Here is a 14,356-nt window from a genome sequence, read left to right on the forward strand (position 1 = left end):
AAAGTCTCCTGAATGTGACTAAGGCTGGAAATCAGAGCTTCTGTCTACAATACGACACTCGCACAAAGCTTTGCAAAGCGCTACAGTCAGACGCCGCGGGCTATTCCCCATTCTGTTTCTGGACACATCAAACGGGAACGACTGCTCTCGTATGACAACGTGGAGAAAGCGGGCCGGCACTCTCCGAATGTTGGCAAACTTGGAGACGTGATTGAGGGGAACTGACAGACAGAATGTGTCGGTTCCTGACGGAGCAGCAAGGGAGGAGGATGGTGGGGTTTGAGGATTACTGTGGCACAGAATGCTGATTTTCTTTAAACCCCCCTTTCCAGTCAAAAGGGCCACAGGCAGCTAATTTCAAGGTCCATCTGGACACTGTGCTACATTCAGGCATCCCAGCCACGATAATAATGGCAACAACACAGTCTCTGTTCCATCATTGTTAGCTTTCCGCGCATCACCAAAATAGCAGAGATAGGGGAAAGGATCCTTGGTTCGAATCTCAAACAAGTGCTGCACAAAAGAGAAGCCTACAAGCCTGTCTTTGCAAATTGCTGCCTGCTACTGTGATCCTCAAAGAGAATCAGAACTGCTTTCCCCCTGTTGGCATCTGCTAGGGGTGTCGAAAAGGATCGACCCAGAAGTGGTGATTCTAAAGCATGGGTTTGGGTTCTGAAGATGAAATGGATATTGATTTTAATATTTAAAAAAGTATGAACTTTTTGCCATCAATTACTTAACTCTACAGGACTAGGAAAAAACCTTCACTTTCATTGGAAGTCAATGTAGAAAAGTATATTTATTCTAAGTCATTTTGGAGCACTTCTATTGGCCCATTCATGATAAATTTGTGAAAAACATTGATTATCTTCTGCATAGAGCATCTACCCGTCAAGGGTTCTGATCTGCATATTCGGTAGCAAGTGAACAGTCAGTTTTTGAAGGTGATGAAGGTGTTAAAGGCAGGAAAAATAAGACACTCTAATCTAAGACACTTTGAGAACAAAAAGGGCCAAACCGTTGTAGCTAGATGACATCTCAAAAGCATCAGGCAGGTCTTGTGGGGTGTTCCCGGTGTGCAGTGGTCAGTACCGACCATAAGTAAGGACAATAAGTGAACCAGTGTAAGGTTCATTGATGCGACCCGTGGAGGCCCAACCTAACAACTTACAGGACTTAAAGGATCTGCTGCTCTTGACGTCTTGGTGCCAGATACCACAGGACACCTTCAGAGGTCTGCTGGAGCTGCTGCTGATGGAATTGAACACACTGAACATGAGCTGGCTGGGGGCGTCCAGGAGAAACCTGGAACCAAGCTTTGCTCTTCAGACTAGCTCACAAGATCTCCACTAATTTCTTCAGAATTAGAAACTATTGTTCATTTTTACTGGATTTATGTTTACCTGCATCTGTTCTGATGGGATCTGGAGCTTCTACAGTAAAACTCTGTTATTGTTGAGAGACATGATTTAAAATAATGTGAGCAGGTGCCTAAAACCTATATATATACACTACTGAAAATGAGAATTCATGCAATAATGACTTTCCTAAAGAAAAACCCAATCAAGTCAACCTTTACGTTCCTAAATTCTACACAATTCGGGGCTGTTGTGAACCACTGATCCAGATGGGTTTGCTTTTAAGTGCTGAAATAGTGCTTTCTTTTGTCAGCGGCGCACAGCGTACAGTCCGGAAAGGAAGATCTTAATTAATGCACATAATGATTCTGAGTGAAGAGGAGATAAAAAGGAAAATTGGTGGTAGTGGGAGGGGTGGAATAAAGCCAATAGAGAGACAGCAATCAAACAGAAGTGGGGCTCTCTCTGGGATCCCTCAACCACACTGCCTGCCCAGCCTCCATCCCCCACACTCCAGGAGTTATTAAGGAGCAGCCAATCCCCGTCCGTGGAGACAGCCTCTGATTATTCACACCCTGCACAATGGGCACACAGCCCCTGCGACACCCCCAGAACCCCCCGATTATTGATCTTTTTCCGTGTGATTTATGAGCTGATAAAATGATGAATTGCCTCGGAAGAGAGACTCGATGGTCCCCTTTTCCGCAGACAATGAAAGGGATTAGCAGAAAGGTGTCATCTGCTCTTTTCCATCTCAGGAGAAAAGCAAACAAACATAAAAGACATGGCATCGGTCCCACGGGGGACATTATTTTTTCCTTCTGATGGAAACTATTCCGGGGATAAAACATTCTCTATAGCACGAGGCAGGCTCTTCTCTTTTAATATTGCATTAGATTTAACCTTCAATAATGCAGGGCTCTCACAGTTTAATAAAAATTTCCATTTCTGGGTTTGTACGTCCTTTCAAGATCACATTACCCACTTTACGCAGCGCTAATGCATCCGTGACGTCCCATCAGCGAGGCCTAAAACACGAAGCACTTGCTTCCCCTCCGTTCTGCTCGCCTCGCGAGTGCTTAAGCGAGTGAGTCTGCAGCTGAAAGCAGAAAGTGTGCATGGCCAGCCACACCAGCCATGAGCAGCCTCATAAAGCCAGACTGTCCTTCACGCTGTGGTACAACTCCTCTCGTTCTCAGAAGGGCAACTTCACTTTAATCCTTCACTTCGCAGAAAGGCCTTGGAATAACCAAAAGGCGCAGCGGATGAGACAAAGTAAGCACCTCGCTCTTTCAAGGACTGCTGGAGACGTGGGGAAAGAAAGTAGGAACTAGCTGACGGTGGGGTGTGAATTAACCCATTAATTAGCTCCCACCTGGGCTGTAAATGGCGTTTGTGCTGAGTCAGGTCACCCCCCCCCCCAAACAATGAACGCTCCACTACCATTGGGGTGGGCGATATGATGAAAAAAAAAAAAAAAACAGATCACGATATTTAAAGACATTTTCACTGCACACAGCATTTATCAGGATATTTTCACACACAAAGTGCACCAGCAGTGGCAGACTGCTGTTCAAATGCTGTCCAAATACTTTTTTTTTTTAATACACTGCAGTCCATCTAATTAAACAGTGCTAATTACAATCGTTGTAATGAAATGTAACAAAATGCTGTTGGTCAGTGTTCTTCCAGCATTGGCGATATCCACAATGTTCAGAAAAAGCATACTGTGCATCATAATCACTAAATGTATTATAATACGATAATCTATCGTCATATTACTAACCTTTACATTAACTGCACTGATAAATGATCTAATTGCCTTAAAAAAAAAGCCTGATTTCTCCTGTAGTATTCAACAACGGATGTTCCCTTCTAACATGATTAAGAATGTTGAGCATAAGAATGAAATGCAGGACTTCCTTTGTTTTTAGTACGTAGGACTGCAGTACAGGGGGGATCCTGACAAATGCTGATGCAGATGTTCACAGACACCTAGTGTCTAAGCAAAAAGACTTATAGACTTATAAAGAACCTTTTTATAGGGTCTAGAAGGTTAAGATGGATATGAAAACCATTTATCCAAGCAAAGAAAATTCAAAAACAAATCACCCCTTTTAAAACCCAAACACTTCAAGGCCTTTTCCTTGTTTCACAGGCAAACTTCTAGGAATATTCGGCTTCCCGAAATATCCCACTACCCGACGTTATGCTAATTGGATGGTACTCCAGTGCTTTTGGTTAAAGGGTTCACATTGCTTAGTAAGCATTCAGCAACCTTTCAGAGAAGGGCTCAGCACAGCACTTTTAATTTATTTCTGAAAATGAGATGAGAGATCTGAAATCTCTCATCTCATCACCCAAACCAAAGGCTGATGAGCAACACCATTCAGGCAGACTGGATATCACTGCATTTGTGAGACAAAAAATGAATGTCTACATATTTTTTCTTTGACCATCTAGCCAATCTAATCAGATCTAGCCTCTGAAACATGCAAATGCAACGGCTAAAAAGTGCCGAAACAAGGCAGCAACAGCAACCTTCAATCTTTACCTTCACGCGTCCAGTTAGAGCATCCTACTGACCGGCGAGCAAGCCGATAGAGCAAGACGAGCACCAAACACAGAAGCAGGATCTGAAAATGCCACAAAGAGTCCCATGCGCCCCCTGCCAGAGCAGACGTCTGTCGGCCAGGCGCAGAACCTCGTCCTAGGATGCTAAGAGCGTCCGTCCCTCTCACTGTGGAAGAGAAGGGTCTGTCCTTAGGCTAGTCTCTCCAGGCCATCCGAGGCGGCTTCCATGTCCTCCCATTGTTCCGGGGAGAGTGAAGCAGGCATCCTGCCCCTACAGACCCAGCCTACTACAACAGCTGTGGGCCAGCCCCCCACCTCTCCACTCCCAGAATCTCCCTCCTCCAACAGCTCCAGCCAAACATTAACCCTGCAACTGCTGGAGGGGCCATAAAAGAGAAAAGGGGGTTATATTTCAAACGGGGACAACGCCGCGGCCCCACACAAAGACGAAGGACAGCAAAAGGATATCCGAAAAGGCGAGTAGGGAGTCGTGGAGTTACCCAGGCAACCCAGCCCCTGTCAGGGAGCAGGAGCCTCCTCTTAAGAGGATTGTCCGACTGTGGGAGACTAACGCTGATTGGATTGCGACCTCAGTCAGTGAAACAGTCAATGTAGTGAGCGCACAACAGAAATGTGACCTGTTTAGGACCGAAGGAAGCCTAGAAAGCTGAGCTTCGGTTTGTTTTTGTCTTGTAAGATCTTCTCAATAACTCCCTTAATCTTTATCGTCATCATCATCATCATCATCATCATTGAGACTGAGAGAAATGCTTGCACATGTCTGACCTGAAGTGACATGATTTGAGGCTTGACCCCGACTGACTTGACTCCAAATTCCAGTTCCAGCGTGTTGGTTAGGGACTCTGTATTTTCTGTAAACACATTCGTGAACACAAAAACACCCTGGTAGTGAATCATAACCTAATTTAAAAATACTGCTCCCTTTTGTGAAGTATTTTACCATAAATGTTGGGATTATTACTTATGAATGCATTAAAATGATTTACCACACACAAACCGAGTCTTTTACAACGAGGAGGTCAATTCTGAAGAACATCCCAGCATTAAAATCAGGAGAACTAACTGTAGCATGATGAGACGCACTGAGAAATCATTATAGGCTGATGCCAACAACTGTTTTCTCTGTGGCTTATTATCTGATAGCAGTCTTTCAGACCATAAATCAGATTAAGAAGGATCAGCAGGATTGCTGATACAACAAACATCCAATCCACTCTTGAATTAAAGGAATGAAAAAAAAGTGATATTGCTCATCCACACCTGGGCTAATTAACACATCAGCACATGAGCATGAAATATTGCCCACATCCACCAACAAGTATTTAACTGCTCTACATCACAGGTCACTAATAGGAGGACCCAATTTCAGGGTCCCAATTTGGTACTGCTAATTAACCCGTAGCACTAGCTAAGCACTAAGGTCCTAAGCACAGCCGCACGAGCTAACAGACGCCTGTGCCAGCCAACACTGCTTAAGAGTGATGAAGGGAGAGAGAGACATCTACCCCCCCAAAAAGCGTGACCCACTGTGCTCTCTCTGACTCTGTCCGCTGATGGGAAAGCGGTATGGCTCGGGATTCGAACTTGTGACCCCCGGGCCATAGCGGTAGTGCATTAAACCACTGAGCGACTCTGAGCCTGGGAACTATTTAATTTTGATGGAGTGTTTTTGTATTTTAACCGATGTAACTTTTCTGGCCTTTACGGTACAGGATTAGTGGCCCAGTAAACTCACAGACCGATCACATGCGTTGTAAATATCACATGCCGCTACTCAGCCAATCAGATCTGTCACGATGAGCGCTATGACAAACAGTGGTCGGAGAAGAAAGTTAGACAGAAGTAAGTTGATGGACACGGCGTATACTTGTTGTAATTTTATTTATTGATTCATTTGTTGACTACATATAATTGATATAACTACTAGGTTACTTCAGTATACAGGATATGGCACTGAATCATAATGTTCAGATGTTCTGGACCTTGGCCTGAAGACATTTTCCCTAACTGGGGGGACCTTCCTGAATTTTGATTAAACACCTTTGTTTTACTATGATCTACCATGGGGGTTGCACTGATATGGGGATTGTGGGCCAATCCAGGGATCCATCATTTTCCATGTATATATCTACCAGGGGTGGGCGGTAAAAACAAAAATTCAATACTGCTATATTTTCCATCAGCCGATTTTTAGCATTAACAAAGTGAGTAAATTAGCATAATAAAATTTCATGGACCAACTCTACACTAAAAGGGAATCTCATAAAACTGATACAGCCTGTTTTGACTGGACTGTTATTTTTTTTTTACTAATTTAGTAATTGACATAATATTTTAATATGTATTTGATATAGATTTTAAACTGTTTTTAGAAGAAACTAAAGCACCCACTAAAAAATAATATAAATGTCAGTGTCTCTGTGTATCGGCACAGGCAATATATTGTTAATATATATGTTGTTGTTTTTTTAATCCAGTAGTCCAGCGCCACCTAAACATTCAGCTTTTCCAGAGTTCAATAAACACTATCAGTTGAAATACTCGTCAAATTTAGCAAATTACTCACACAATTCTCTACATCCCAAGCACATCCTTACGTTACGCCCTTAACATCTTTAAAAAGTGCCAAGGCGGCCCAGTAAAATCCTGCAAAGTCTGCCCTAAGGATCCCCTAACAGGATAACTGGCTATTTTCCAGCGCAACAATGGAATCCTTGTGAAAGACTTTCGCAGAAAACATTCTTAAAATACCACGTCGACCTTGTGGTTAAAGGGCTAATGAAGAGGTCCTGCAACCTCATCCCAAACTGCACATGAACCCCAGATCACGCCCCTGTCAGCCACACATTCACACGTGCACTCTTGTGGATGAAACTCCACCTAGACTATACATCAAGCGGCTACACATAAAAAAAAAAAGACCCAAATTGGACGACATGACCCAAATGCAAGTTGGGGGTAGAGGGGGGTCACATGTTGTCCTGGAGCTAACAGTCAGAGGGAGAGAGAATCCGTCACAAAAGCCCATTGTGCTATTTGCAAACGCCGCTTTCACCTCACGGTGAGGGCCATGAACCGTGCCCCAAGGTGCTACGGCCTTGTTAAGATCATCCTACGCAATGACCAATTATGAGGTCAATCCAAGAACGTGGGTGGGACACATGCAAACCTTCCGAATGAAATCGGCCTATCGGGGATCTTCACTGTTGTTGCAAGTGCTACCAATTTGCAGGAATGCTCCACGTGATCTACAAATGCAGTGCGTTAAAACATTACATTAGGGACGCGCCGATATGGGAAAGGTGGGTCAGTGAAAAGATCGGATCTGCCAGTGGCAATACATACACATAAACATTAGGTCTGGGCGGTAAACAAAATACAATATTGCAGTATTTTCCATATGTACCACGGTCTCTGGCGATATTTAGCGTAGCCAGGTTTATTAAAGCATTTATAAGGTGAAGGAATAGCAGAATTAGCAGAATTCAATTAAACAGGGCCCTGTTTCTTGAGTACTTCCGCTCTACACTGAAACAAGAGTCTCACGAACCTGATCCAGCTTGTTTTGACTGGACTGTTATGTTCCATTTTCTTTTCTTAGAAACCTTAAAGGGACCCTTTCACAGAAGAGCCATGCTAAGCTTGCCTTGTTAAGATCATCCTACACGATGATCAACTATGAGGTCAATCATAGTGAGAACGTGGGTGGCAAACATGCAAATCATTTCGAGTTGTTTAAAAGAAACTAAAATCGTTCTATTGTGGATCTCTTTACTGTTGTTTCAAGTGCTACCAATTTGCTGCTCTGCAATCACAGGCAAACGGATGCTCTTTGACTTGAACAAGTCAGACAGCCCCAGGTGTCGAGCGACATTTGCATTTAACACACGTAACTACTCTGCCAAACCCTTGCCTCCAGCTGGACGTCTGACATAAGTGGAGCGCCGTAAAAGAAAATAAAAACAGCAAGAAATTACAGTGCAGGAGGTTCTGCTGATTAAAGCTGGGCTTCGGGTTGGACGAGATGAAGGCCTTGAGCGGCTGCATAATCGCAAGAAATGTAGCAATTTGATCAAACTGCAATTATCCAGATAACAGGGATCGATCTCTGTGCTTTCGCAGAGTCACGTCGGCCGGCCGGTCCGCACTGCAGGGAGAGCTGTGGCGAGCATCCCGGGCTGGCAGTTGGTTTGTGCTGCAGGGTAGTGGAGAGTCCGGATTAAGGGAATAAATCAGAGCTCTGGCAAAAAAAAGCCCCCATTGAGAGCGAGACAGCTTAATGGGCTGTAATGTGCTGAACTCCATGTGAGGTGGAGGGGCTGATCCACCTTTTAGAAATGTGACACTAGTCTAGGGGGACTGGGGGGAGGGGCTCGTCCGTGACACGGTCTTAAACTGACCCCTGCTCTCGTCTGCTCGCTGCTTTCATGTGACCTACAGCTCTGATCTGCAATGCAAACTGCTGCGTGACCTAGACTGTATCTGAAGGGACATTCAAAACAGCAAAATGATGAATGAACGAAGAGGGCCCTCACTGGAGATCACATGATCCTACCCACACCTTGTTTAAAAGGAAGCACATCAGTGAGAGGGTTTGTGTGAGCGGTAAATAATCTTGTAACCAAATATAACACGGGTCACATCCACCCTCTTCCACTGCTTGACAAAGCAAGTCTGTCTCCGAGGTCACAACCGAGCGGGCAAATGTTGCGTCTGCTAAACAAGGACATTTCGGATGAGCCCAGGCCGAATCCTGGTAACCATGGTTACCACCTTGGGTAAATGTCACGCTGGCTACTGTATACAGTTAACAAAAAAGCAGAAAAAAAGGAAGGAAGAAATCCGAGCAAGTTCCTCAGCTGGTGAATCATGGAAGAACATCACAGGAACTGAAACAGGGAAACTAAAAGATACTTCCACCCCTGACAAATAGTAGAAGAGAAACTCGGCGCAAAGAAAACAGTCAAGCATATGCTTTATTTAAGGGCTGGTATGCGAGCGGCAGTGACCCGGGAGGGCTGCTGTCCCCTGGCCGGTGCCGCAGTAAAGTGCGGTGAAGCCTGGTCTTCAGTAGGCTTCAGGGACACAGCCACGAAACATCTGGACACCAGGCGCAGTGGCTCAGAGCGAACGCCCTCCGGCACCTTACGGCTGGGTCTTCCCGCTTTTGTTCCGTCGTCCTCTCGCGGCACGATAATCCAAATATCCACCCAGATTAATGCGCAGCGCACGTACGGGGCCCTTTTTTTCCACACCTTCATCAATCACCTGGCTTTGCCTGCACCGTACCAAGATGTATGTGAATTCCGCTGCCAAAAAAGGCTACCCAAGGGTAATGGACGGCCACATGTTCATGCGGACGGAACGGATGGAAAAGCTCGCTTTAAAAGCAACGGCCCTCCAGCGAGGCGGTTTGCATATTTAACGTAAACATGGCATACATCAGGGCGGGTAGGCCTCTTAAGGGAATGGTTCGGCTGTAATTAACGGGACGAGAGGTCAAGGGACCCCAAACCACCAAGGCTTTCATTTCCAGAAAAAAAAGAGAAGCGAAAGCACATAAGCCAATTTTTTTTTCCACAACTCAACTCTTCAAATGGTGCTGGTGCTGTACAGAGTGCTCGATGAATGTAGCCATTTTGTGCCAGGAATAAAAAAAAAAAACAAAAAAAAAACACGAGTCGTATCAGATGTGCCACGCTGGGCCATTTCTGGTGCCGTTTGTTTAACTCTTGTTGCTGTCTGACCGAGTCGCGGACATTTATCCCTCCATTGCCCAAACAGGATGTGCCATTGACCTGGTTTGCTTGAATTGATTAAGGCCACATTCCGATGCATATTTCCGCTTTAGCGCAAGTATGAATTGAATGTTTGTTGCACCCGAAGACTGGAGCTCTGTGAAAAACCAGTTCAAATGTTTGCATGGCCTCAGCTTCTTCTGTGGGGTGGGTCCGAAGCAAAACAAACCTTGGCGTAAACCACGCGGCGGCCTGTTTCTTTTTAAGTGCTCAGCGATAAGGTAGTGCTAACACAACACCCTACCACTACAGAGCCTCTGTTGACGGTTCTTTTTTACTTATTTTGGCAAATGGTCGACTGGTCAGAAATTGACCCTGATCTAAAAAAAAAAAAAACACTTTAAAAAGATGTGTGAATAAAAGTCACATTTTACCCCTGTGAGCTCCCACAGTTCCTACAAAGGCTGGGGAGCCCCGAATTGAAACAAAGACCGCAGGGGGAAGGCGGCGGCGAGCGTAATTGCTTTCCTCCAAATATCTGCAGTGTGTGGAAACAGCGGCGCAGACTCGCCGAGTCGGCACCTCGCTCCCCTGCTGCGCTCCCGTCATACATCTCCGGCTTTCCCGAGCAATTGATGAATTCTCTACATGCTAATGTGCCCCACCGGTGCATAACCATGGTAACCGCAAGCTAGGGAGCGGGATGGATGTGCGCCAGAAGGGGGGAAAGCTGATAACGAAGTGGGCAGCCACCTCATCGAGGTACTGGGCATGCAGACAGATAGAGAGAAAGAAAGATGGTGTGTGTCTGTGGGAGTCGGGGTGGACAGCAAGTGCGGCCGCAACAACCTGGGGTGTAAAAATACATTTAAAGGTGGTGTAGGTGGTGAGCTAATCATAAACTATGATTATAATGTATTATATTGTAATAGAATTGAGATTCTGAATCGACCAAACCAATGATCTCATCAAATCAAGCATGGTTAAATCTCTGACTGAATAAAGTACTGACTCACTTCCTAAAGAATAGTAATTAAAGCTAATCAAATCGTTGCAAGGTCAGAGATTTAGGCCCGTGGTAATGACCATTTCCATTTTCTCACGCTAACAAGAGCAGTTGCTGAGCTCTAATCGGGCCGAGCACATGGAGAAGCGCTCCCCCTCCTCAGCCAGAGGAGCCCAGCCAAAGGTCCGATTTCATGCTTCAGTCCTAATTGTCCAGAGAGCCGTGTTTGGACGCCTGAATGCAGCAGGAGGACAAAACTGCATACACTGGCCACAAAACGCCACTGTTTCGGCCACCAGATAAACTCAAGAGTGCGGTCACCCCCTCTAACCTACATTCTCACCCTCCGTCCCCTAAAATATCTAGGGGACAGGTATCGCATAACAAGTGGGATGTTTCCACTTTCCTCCAGACCTTACAGCCTGGTTTCTACTACTACTGTACCAGGTATTCAGTGACCTTAAGTAGCCATGCACAACATCAGCAGCTGGTACTGCAGAATAAATGAACCAGTTCATCTGATAACTTGCCTCATTTGCCCTGTACAGAAGTAAGCAGACTTCTGAGATTCAGGAAAATGGACAGGATGGTGGATAACACCACAGGGCTACATGTTCCCTTGGCTGTGATTGGTCCTAACCACTGCCTCATCGGTTCTGAAACCCTCCCCCTGCCTGCAATTAGTCCTAATCGTGGCACCACTTATTCCGGGACGTTTCCCAGACCGCGACGAGTCCTAACCACCGCGTCACCTGTTCCCTTGACTGCAATTGGTCCAAATCACTGCACCGTGGCCCTGCCTATGACTAGTCCTAATCAATGCATTTTCTGTGCAACTATGGAATCATCCTGTCTTCTTGAGTCCTCAGAGGCTATGTAAAGAATTGATGCGCCCTAAAACGTGGTGCACTTTGACAGATTTCTGGGTCATGAGCTGGAGGAGGAATCGAGGAAGCGTCAATTAAAACATTTCAGATCCGCCCCCTGATTTTACTGCACTATATGAAGATTACACTGTACACCTGTTCTTATTGGTGTTGGCAGCCACAACATGCTGTAAATAATTAGTCACTGATATCAGCAGAGCAAAAATAAGGGCTTCAAAGACTTGAGAAACATTGCTGTAGATGATAAATCCCACCAGGAGCACCTTTAGCAGTATGCAAAGATTTCCCACTGCTTTCTTCATGATGTCATGGCTTTATCAGACATTTGGAAAGAGGGGGGGTTTAAATGCACTCGTGTGGCTTCCCTTTCTGTGATAGCAGCTGATCAGCCTCTTGGCCCAGTGGCATGATCAGGTGGCCAGACACGATCTCCCCAGACCGTTCTGGGCTTCGGTCCATGAAATAACATCATGAGGCTGGAGAAGGAAAAACAGACACTGTTCACTTCGCTACATAACAGACACTCTCTGTGTCATGTGGGAGGTGTAGTGTAGTGCAACAACCTAATATGCTGGATAGTATCATCCGGAGCGGCACAGGGATCACGTTTTATTGCACTTCTGCATTAAATGAGAGGCGGCGCTGCGGGAAAAGGACATGCATTACTGTTCACCACCTCAAAACAGCCAAACTTTCATTAAAAGCCTTCTTTTTTGTGTATTTCTTTTTAATTGAGTGAAGAATCTGGAGCGGCAGTAAATCACCCGTTCAAAACGAAGACGGTTCCAGGGTCATAAATTAACTAACATGACAACCTGCACCCGAAGAAAAGACGCTGCCTGCTTAATTAGGTTAACAGTGCCGATAATGCGATGTTAAAATAATAGCCTTCGTGGCGGAGATGTTTTCAGAGGCTTCAGACTGACAGCTGTTTGGCAAAACAGCCTCATTTCTGGGGCCTAAGCATTTTCAGAGAGAAATGGGACAGTAATTGCACGAATAAGAAGAGGTCCAACAAGAAAATCTGCCTCGCACCCAGCGCCTGAGGCACTACACAGAAGTGTGCGAGTGCGTGTGTGTGTGTTTTTGTGTGTGATCCAGTACGGATGCACTCACACATTGGCATGTTTAGAATTTGACTTAAAGGGAAATTCCATTAAGTTTTCACGAATTCTACATAATTAAAAGGGTTACATGTAAACAAAGTCATTTAGAGCGGGTTGGTGTGAACTTAGCCGTAAATTGTTCACAGTGGTGGCGATAGGAATCAGATGTCTGAAGAGTTTAATGCCTCTAAAAGTTTGCATTGCAGAAAGCAATTACATGTAATTGTTACGAATACATTGCCTGATGCCTGTAAAGACAAGTTTCATGGTACTTCTAAGATAAGGTTTGGGCTTAAAACATGGAGGAACACATTAAGAGCACTTACAGCCGCAGCCATACTGAACGACTGCAAGCAGGGCCAGAGGTAAACGCCCCTCCATTTTTGGTTCAGCAGTTTCACAAACCAGCTAACGTGCCATCAACATTACTAACAAACCCCGGAGGAGAAGATAATTACATTGCATTTTGCATTTTGTAATCCGCATGAGAACAGTCAGCGCTTCCTCCAGGTTGGCTCAAACAGGGCAGAGAAGGTACAGACCACGTCACAGGTCACACAGGCCAGAGAAGCAGTGCTTTTGGTCTGGGATACGAATTTGCATGTCAAAGTTCACTCAACGAGAAAGCTTGCAGACTAAACCTATCTGACCAGAAGTCAAGTACGCGAGATCCGTAGCCTGACGCTGTGAATCTCATTTAAATGCCTGGGATTTTGCACGTGACAATTTGCGGACGAGCCCAGTGTGACCAGATTTACCAACTTCTGCATTACATAGAAAACTCAGACGACTCATGTAGGTTCTGAGATTAGACTATAATATCTCAATATTCTAATTAAGTCAGGAAGGTTTCCCTGATTGTAAGTAAACCCGTACGAAGGGCTTCCTTCAGGGTTCTTTAGTAAGGCAGTGATTCTATATAGACTCAAACCTCAAAGAACCATTCCAATAAATAAATGGCTCATCACATACTAGGACAACCCTGGTTGTACATGGTTCTATATAGCACCATCAGGGGGTTCCACTAATGTTATTAGCCAAAAAACCCAGAGAGTTGCTTAGCGTGTAATATAATCATAATAATTACCATATAATTACTAACTAGGCTAGCTTCTTATTAGACTTATTACCGTCACTGTGAACTTGCTCACCGCTCCTTTGGGTGGAAGTCATTGGAAGTCCTGCCACTTACTGAACGACTGCAGTACTGTATTTGAGTTTACAGTGTATATGATTTACAGTGATCAGCCTAAACATGTCTAAAAGGTTCGCCGGCGGTTCTGAATAGTAAATAAATAAGACTACGCTATATCTGTAAGTCTGTAAGTTTCTCCACCCTGAACAATTTCACACCCAAATCACAGTTAACAGCTTTGTTTACACCTCAACCAGTAAATTATGCAGACATTCAGAAAATGACATCACAGATTTCCCCTTTGAAAGGAAGCCAAACTTGCCTGAAACAAGTAAAACAAGTTAATGCTTTTTACACACCCTGAAAGGTGGGAGGGCAAGAAGCGGGAGAGGGGGCAGCAGAAAGAGGGGGGGGGGGCATGACCTTTTCCGAATTCCTAAAACGAAGAGATCTGCTCATGTCATCTGCCTTCCATTAGGGACAACGTATGTCCCTTAGGCATGCAGGAAAAAAAATGATCAAAGTCTAGAG

General features: G+C 45.0%; 1 protein-coding gene across 3 annotated transcripts in view; it reads right to left on the reverse strand.

The window, feature by feature from the left end:
• The window catches only part of nckap5l (NCK-associated protein 5-like), a 32,278-nt gene that overhangs the window by 16,276 nt on the left and 1,646 nt on the right, over positions 1-14,356 (reverse strand). The window contains exon 1 of one of the 3 annotated variants that reach the window (XM_072656402.1): positions 3,913-3,982. The exons of the other annotated variants lie outside the window; for them this stretch is intronic. The gene's annotated coding sequence lies outside the window, so the exon portion shown is untranslated. Of the gene's footprint in view, positions 1-3,912; positions 3,983-14,356 lie in introns of those variants that run through there. 3 annotated transcript variants of the gene reach the window in all.

Source organism: Salminus brasiliensis, chromosome 14, assembly GCF_030463535.1.
Source record: "Salminus brasiliensis chromosome 14, fSalBra1.hap2, whole genome shotgun sequence".
Classification (NCBI taxonomy): Eukaryota; Metazoa; Chordata; class Actinopteri; order Characiformes; family Bryconidae; genus Salminus; species Salminus brasiliensis.